The sequence below is a fragment of the Schistocerca serialis genome, chromosome 8, assembly GCF_023864345.2.
Source record: "Schistocerca serialis cubense isolate TAMUIC-IGC-003099 chromosome 8, iqSchSeri2.2, whole genome shotgun sequence".
NCBI lineage: Eukaryota > Metazoa > Arthropoda > Insecta > Orthoptera > Acrididae > Schistocerca > Schistocerca serialis.
The window spans coordinates 42,544,773-42,552,697 of NC_064645.1; the positions used below are offsets into that span (position 1 = coordinate 42,544,773).

The 7,925-nt window shown below is 42.7% G+C and overlaps 3 non-coding genes across 3 annotated transcripts; 1 reads left to right on the top strand and 2 right to left on the bottom strand.

Moving 5' to 3' along the window:
* Positions 1 to 1,236: 1,236 nt before the first annotated feature.
* Trnat-ugu (transfer RNA threonine (anticodon UGU)) lies at positions 1,237 to 1,311 on the bottom strand. Its single transcript has one exon. It is a non-coding gene; the product is annotated as a tRNA-Thr (tRNA).
* Positions 1,312 to 1,691: 380 nt separating this feature from the next.
* Trnat-ugu (transfer RNA threonine (anticodon UGU)) lies at positions 1,692 to 1,766 on the bottom strand. Its single transcript has one exon. It is a non-coding gene; the product is annotated as a tRNA-Thr (tRNA).
* A 375-nt stretch (positions 1,767 to 2,141) lies between these two features.
* Trnat-ugu (transfer RNA threonine (anticodon UGU)) lies at positions 2,142 to 2,216 on the top strand. The gene has a single exon. It is a non-coding gene; the product is annotated as a tRNA-Thr (tRNA).
* Positions 2,217 to 7,925: the final 5,709 nt, after the last annotated feature.

Genomic DNA, 7,925 nt, shown 5'->3' on the forward strand with positions numbered 1-7,925 from the left:
GGCATTGGGTGGAGGGAACGATGACACAGATGGTATCTGTCTCCATGTTGAGCAAGAGAACACTGGAGATGCTTGGTAAACGTCAGGTGAGGTGAGGTGAGGTGAGGTGAGGTGAGACCAAGTCTGGAGTTCGGCGTTGACACCCTATGAAAAATGCTTCAGATACCAACAACCTGGCCTCTCACCCCTATCCTGCTGCAAAGCCCATATTTTATGATGCACCATCAAATAGGATTGCAAGTGTCTGGTTTCCCATTACCCCTGCACAAATCATTCCCATCAGCTGTGCTGTGCCACCCTGTCAGTGTGGGAACAAGAGACTTTATGTGGGTCAAAGGCTGGGTTTGGGCCTGTGTGTAGGCACTGTAAGGTATCAGCATTTGCATGTCAGGCTGTGGGATCATATTTAAGAGTATAATAGTAGGAGCTGATGAAGAGTGCCCAACACTGGAGCCATTGAGTGGTCCAACTTGGATGTCAGGAGCACAGCTGTAAGAGCATGACCGTAATGAGGGAAAAATTGGCCTCATAGACATAAATGAGAGAACGTAATAATTGCCAAGCTCCTTTTTTGATCTGTGAATTAGTAATATATTATGCACATGTTAGCTTGCATTTACTGAATATCAACATGGAGTCTCATGTCACACATGAGAAGCATTTTGGGACTGCCCTCAAAGAATACAAAGCTAGAGATCTTCACAGTGAAGTCTGTAGTAGAGATATGCCAAAATGTACTACACACAAAACACAGATTAATTCTGCAACCCACAGACAAAACACTGGTGTGGCTGCTATCACTACAGAAGCACCTCAGAATAGTGTTGGCGTGCTCCTCTTCTCAGTTTATTGAAAACATATACAAGTTGCACATCGATCAACTGTTCATCAGCAGACATACATCTACTGCTGTGCTTATCACTGTTCTAATATTGCTGCAAAAATAAATCTGAGACAGGACCAAGCAGCACCCAATGCGAGCTTGAGGTTGTAGAGTAAGGTGGGCATTATGTTGTGAGCAGAGAGTACTGTTAATGGATGGAACATCCTTGTTTCCAAACAAAACTCACAGCTCACATTGTGTATTTTGGCAGTGCTGTGATGGTATTTTAGTCGAATACATATACTAAGCTAATTTGCAAAGAAAGCAAACATAATACAGTAATGATAATTAAATAGACACCCTAGCTGCAAACAGGCGTTGTTATACTTCGCTGGGGACATGTTGAAAATGTGTGCCCCGACCGGGACTCAAACCCGGGATCTCCTGCTTACAAGGCAGATGCTCTATACATCTGAGCCACCAAGGGCACAGAGGATAGTGCGTCTGCAGGGACTTATCCCTTGCATGCCCTCCGTGAGATCCACATTCCCAACACGTCCACACCACTACATTCATAGTGTGCCTAATAGATGTTTGCCTAATAGATGTTTGCCCATCATACTCATTACTTGTGACAGATTAATCTACCAAGTCCTGTACGAGTTCGGGCATAGCGTGTGCGTTCACACAAGAAGGTCAAGGGCCGGGAAGTCATATTTTAACTATATATGATGGTAGTATCTGTTCACGAAAGAACACATACCATGGATGACCATGCAGCTTTGCTAGAAATGAAATGATAATTAAATAGACACCCTAGCTGCAAACAGGCAATGGTATACTTCACTGGGGACATGTTGAAAATGTGTGCCCCGACCGGGACTCGAACCCGGGATCTCCTGCTTACATGGCAGATGCTCTATCCATCTGAGCCACCGAGGGCACAGAGGATAGTGCGTCTGCAGGGACTTATCCCTTGCATGTCCCCCGTGAGATCCACATTTCCAACATGTCCACACCACTACATTCATTTCTAGCAAAGCTGCATGGTCATCCACGGTATGTGTTCTTTTGGGAACAGATACTACCATCATATATATATAAATATGGCTTCCCGGCCATTGACCTTCTTGTGTGAACGCACACGCTATGCCCGAACTCGTACGGGACTTGGTAGATTAATCTGCCACGAGTAATGTGTATGATGGGCAAACATCTATTAGGCGCACTACGAAGGTAGTGGTGTCGACATGTTGGGAATGTGGATCTCACGGGGGTTGTGCAAGGGATAAGTCCCTGCAGACGCACTATCTTCTGTGCCCTCGGTGGCTCAGATGGATAGAGCATCTGCCATGTAAGCAGGAGATCCCGGGTTCGAGTCCCGGTCGGGGCACGCATTTTTAACATGTCCCCAGTGAAGTATATCAACGCCTGTTTGCAGCTAGGGTGTCTATTTAATTATCATTTCATTTCTAGCAAAGCTGCATGGTCATCCACGGTATGTGTTCTTTCGGGAACAGATACTACCGTCATAATACAAGAACTCTGTACCAAGCTGTTGGAGAGCACAGGGCCCTTATTTGGAAAGAGGTAACCCTGAATAACCTATGAAATCTTGTCAGTGGAGGACTGGTTCACCATGTTTGCTTAATACTGTGTGTCTTATGACATTTCAACTGGAGTCTGTCTGTCCTATTCTGGGCATCTTTCTCTGTGTGTGTCTGCTCATCTAATGTCGCCCATCTTTCCAAATCTCTTCCTACTCTGTCTCTCTCCCCTTCCACATCTCTCTCCAATTCTTTGGTGTAGACAATTCCTACACATTGTATGTTCAAGGCAATACTATAAATCCAAACTGAAAATGTGAAATGTCCGGTTGGATGAACACTTGAAATCAGCTGCCCCTTCTTCGGCTGCCTAATTGAGGCAATTAGTGTGTGTGTGTGTGTGTGTGTGTGTGTGTGTGTGTGTGTGTGTGTGTGTGTGTGTGTGTGTGTGTGTGAGTGTGCGCTCTATCACAGTTGCCCCCAACATGGGAAAGAATGTGAAAAATGGGGACATGTATTAAAACAATTAAAACACAACAGACACCACAGGAAAACTAGAACACACACTCGTGTATATGACTGAAGAATTATTTACAGGTAAAACCTCTGTGGTGCAGTGGTGTGTTAGATATTAATTTAATAAAGTAAGCCTATTTTGTAACTTCACATGAAAGTTCTATAAGTTATTCATCCACTGAATGTGTGAAGACAGGTTATAATTGAGAGGGGGTTATACACCAGTCTGGCTTCCAAATATTCCATAATCCCTCCATGTTTACATGGCTGTTTAAATCATAATTCTGGTTTTCAAAGCTGTTTTATGTATTTTAAACAATTACTGCAAAATGTTGTCTGCTAGTAACACTATCCCCATGTTTCTCAACAGCTCAGTAATATATTGTCACAAGAAACTTGGGTCACTAGACTGACAGCAGCAAAAGGAACTGGATCCCGAGAAAATGGTAAAAGCCATTAAATTAGAGAGGGAAAAGAAGATGAGACATTTGAAGCCTGCCACAGTCTCTCTTAAATCCCGTGGACGACGATATTTTGGATGGCCAAGTCTGATGTAGCTACAACTAAATTTGCATGTATAACTGTGATACCATTGAATCTCCAAGAAGCGCTAAATACCTACTGCCCAAGCATGGAGAGTCTTTTCTGTGAGTGAACAAGATGCGATATTAGTCAGATGGCTTATCAGCTGGCTATTAGGAATGGCATCAGAAACCCTTTTGGCACGATGGGGATTGGAGGAAAGAATTGGCTGAGATGATGCTTTATGAGAGAGGGAAATATATCATTTTGGAATCCAATTGGCGCATCGCAGGCCACAGTTACTAGATTCAACTGAAAAGTGGTATGAAAGTTCTTCAATGAACATAGAATTGCTTAGCTGTCCACTCAAAGCAACATCTCCACCTCTTAAATCGCAAGGGGAATAGCCAGATAATAACTCTCACCATAGCACAAGGAGGCTTACTCATTACTGTCATTCTGTGCATTAGCACTGGTGGCTCCTTGTTCCTCCAATGATGTGAATTCCCAAAGAATACCATGAACCAGCAGTTAATGGGACGGGTACCACGAGAGTCTTATTTCGATATGTCAACCCTCTGGTTGGATAGAGAGCAACTTGTCAAAACAATGGTTTGAATATTTCATTTCCAAAACCTATTCAAGTAAGGAATCTTCTGTGCTTCTAATCTTAGATGACTATTACAGTCACACCAAAAACACTCAGGTAGCTGCACTGGCTAGGGTTCATCACGTTCATCTAGTTAGCCTCCCTTCTCGCTGCACCTGTAAGGTCTGGCCACTGGATAAAACGTTTGTGAGACCGCTGAAGACCTACTATAGCAAACAGATCTGGCAATGGCTTCGAGCCACCACAGAATCCTAGCACTTACTGATGTTACAGAACTCTGTGGTTGAACCTGTATCAAAGTTCAGCAGCTGGAATTGTGGTCAGTGTGTTCAGGGTTACGATTATTGTCCTGCTCAACTGAAATGTTTTCAGCTAATGAATGTTGCAAAATGAATGTCTTGGGAATAGACCTACCCAATGTCTGTTCAGCAAGAAAATCAGGGGTAGCTAGATGAGCGAAGAACTATAGTAAATCAAAGCTTCCTTTAAATAGACAATTAATGAAGTCTACTAACCTACTTTTCTACAACATTCAAAATAATCTGCACTTCATACACAAACAAAAAGCATTTTCTTTCTGCCATGGTAGTCTGCTGTCCCAGTTAATGAGAGCCCCTATGACATATCACCTATAATGCAAAACTAGACAATGTCAAATCACATCAATTTCTAACAGAATCAATTAGGGCAAAGAAAGGAGCTTGAATGGAAGAAAAAGCCCTGAATTACTGACTCCAGTGATTCATGCATAGTGGAGTTGTAAGTGTCCACTGACGAGGTGGTCAGAATGCTTGTGAATAAGGAAGTGGAGATACAGAATGCATGATTTGTGGTGCGAAATTTTCCTGGTTACAGTGTATATAGTGCAAAATGTGAACCCATGAAGAGAGTTCTGGTTGTGATATTTGTGGTTTTTGTGTCTGAGAAAGCATTTCATTGAATATTGTTTCTACTATTCCTTTTCCCTGTCCATATTCCATGACCACCAACATTTATAGTAAATACTCATTCCATTTCATACCACTTTGTAATATTATGCCTAGCTACTTAATTGATGAGTGTCTTGTGTCAGCTTTTATTATTTCAGCAGAGCACCATAGTACAACATTTCATTCTCAGAACTGATGTATGATCTCATTAGAAGCTATTTATTCTAAATTTCCTCTTTGCTCTTTAGTTTAATCTTCTATATTCTGTATGTGTGAATGTATTCATCATGCACTGTCTTATCTGTCTGGAGTATGTTTCCACCTTCTTTAATATGGATAAGAACTGTGATTGCTATGTTCAAATGCGAGCCGAGTAGGTGACCCTTTTCTCGCAGCTGTAGGGTGTATTGCCTTTAGTCACACAGCTTGATGATGTTGCAATGGGTATCACTGCTGGGGGGGCGGACACGGATATCCTCGGAACTCCACCCATTGTCTAATGGACAGAGGTTCTGAGGTGCAACAGGCAGAGGAAGACTTTGAGGGAACAATCAAAGAGCTGCCACAGTTTGTTCAATGAACAGGTTTTGGGCGCTATTTGTGGCTGACAAAGATCATGAGCCAGATGCTGTCACTTCCACTGTTCCAGAGGAAGCCTCTCGATCTGCGAAGGTCTGGGAATTCACTACAGGTGAGATTACTGGCAGTTGGGAGTTCCTACATTAAGGGTGTAATGGAGCCCCTTAGGGATAAGGCGGCCTAGGAGCGGAAGAAATCCTTTGGGCACAATGTATGCACACCAGTAGTCATTCCAGAAGTGGAACAGATGCTTCTGGGTGCCGTGAAGAGCACACACTGCATCCAGCTACAGGTTCTCGATACCAAGACTGTGTGTCACCTTGGATCTGAACAGTGTCTCTCTGAGTTTGGATGGCTACCTGAAGTGGTAAAGACTACCAGTCTTGCTATTTGAAGCTGTAGCTAAACATTTGTTGCACCGTGACAGAACTGACCGTGGTACTTTGATTCGTACCCTCAATTAGGCTCTGTATCAGGGGCTAAGACAGTCCTGCATCCATTTAGTCTGCAGATTACTAGACTTGCACCTCCAGGCGGTGGGTTTCCTGGGTTATGCTCAATATGTTGGGGGTTCTCTACACACTGGAGGTGACTACACGGCTAGCAGGGGCTGTGTGGAGAGGACTGGTCAACTTCTTAGGTTAGAGCGTCTCAAGAAGCTACAGAAAGGACGTCAGTCTTAAAGGGTGTAAGGCAAAAACAGAATGAAGATAAGTCTAGCATCAATTGGTATTGTGACTATAAATTGTTGTAGCTGTGTTGGGAAAGAACCAGCACTCTGATCGCTAATAGGAAGCACTGAAGCTTGAATCGTTATATCTATGGAAAGCTGGCTAAAGCCGTAAATAAATTCAGCGGAAATTTTTACAGAGAACTGACCTGGGGTTCATAAAGTATAGATTAAACGCAGCTGGTGATGGGACCTTTATTGCTGTAGGTAGTAATTTACCTTGTAATGAACTTTAACTAGGTAACATCTGTTAGTTAGTGTGGGTAGGTTATAATTGACAACTGGAACATATTTATAATTGGTTCATGTTATCGATGACATGAATCAGCTGCCAAACAGCGCAAAGACGAGCTGAGTCTTTCAAATAGATACCCCACTCTTACAGTTACAGTTGGTGATGGCTCAAATCCATCCTCCATATGTTGGCGAAAATACATATTTCAAGTCAGTTGTAGCCATAAGACACAATCCGAAATCATACAAGTTGCTTTCTCAGAGAAGTATTTTGAACAAAAATTATTAGTTCAAGTATCCACTTTAACTGTAAATTGCTGCAAAAGCACAGCTGACCTCTCAGCAAGAAGTAATCCTGAGGAACATCTTGACGGATACGAGGGGTACTGTCCATACAGCACTGGAACGAGTCTAAATATCACAAGAGTTAAACCCATGAAAAGCGTCTTACTAAGAGAGAGCCTCAACACGTTCCACCTGATCATGCAAACCTAGACCGAACGTTGTTGGGATTCAAATAAATAGAATCGATGGCAACCGAGAGACATACAGAAAACTAAACTCCATCTGACCAGGCCTCGAAGGCTCAACAGTACTGACCGGCTGCCACGTCATCCTCAGCCGACAGGTGCCACTGGGTATGGATATGGAGTAGCACGTGGTCAGCATGCTGCTCTCCCGGCTGCCACTACTTCTCAGTCAAGTAGCTCCTCAGTTGGTCTCAGTGCACCCCACTTGCCCACAGTGCTCAGCACACTCGGGCAGTGACCCAGCCGAGTGCTAGCCGAACCCGACAGCACTTAACTTTGGTCATCTGATGGGAAACAGTGTTATCATTTCACCAAGGCTGCTGGTAATTAAAAGATATAAACAAAATAAAGTAATAAGGGATACCGATAGTTACTGATCCTGCACGGTAGACAAAATGGTTCAGAACACTGTTTTACAGAAGCAACGAAGAAGAGCGTGACAATTTTAAAAGAATGTAAAATCCCAAGATCGCAGAAAAAGAAGTAGTTTTACAAAAGCTGGTAATTTAGCACAAAGTTTATTGTGAGATGCTTCTAATATTTTCTAAAACTAAATTGTCCCGAAATCTGGCAGAATCCAGTACCTTCACTGCATGATAACAATGTTGATGTTACTGATGAAGTGACACTAAAGCTGAGTTATGTAACATGGTCTTCTGAAATTCTTTAAGCAAAGAAACCTAAGTAGATATTCGAGAAATCAAACAGTGAAGTACTGCTAGCATGACTAACTTAGAAGTAGATATCCTGCATGTTGAGCAGCAGCTTAAATCACTTAATAAAAGCAAGGACTCTGGTACAGATTGTACTCCGAAATGAACCTGACTTGTACACACTCATATAATAACTTCATATTTAGTAATCATTTACAACTGTTTGCAATTTGAAAGATCCACACCTAAAGA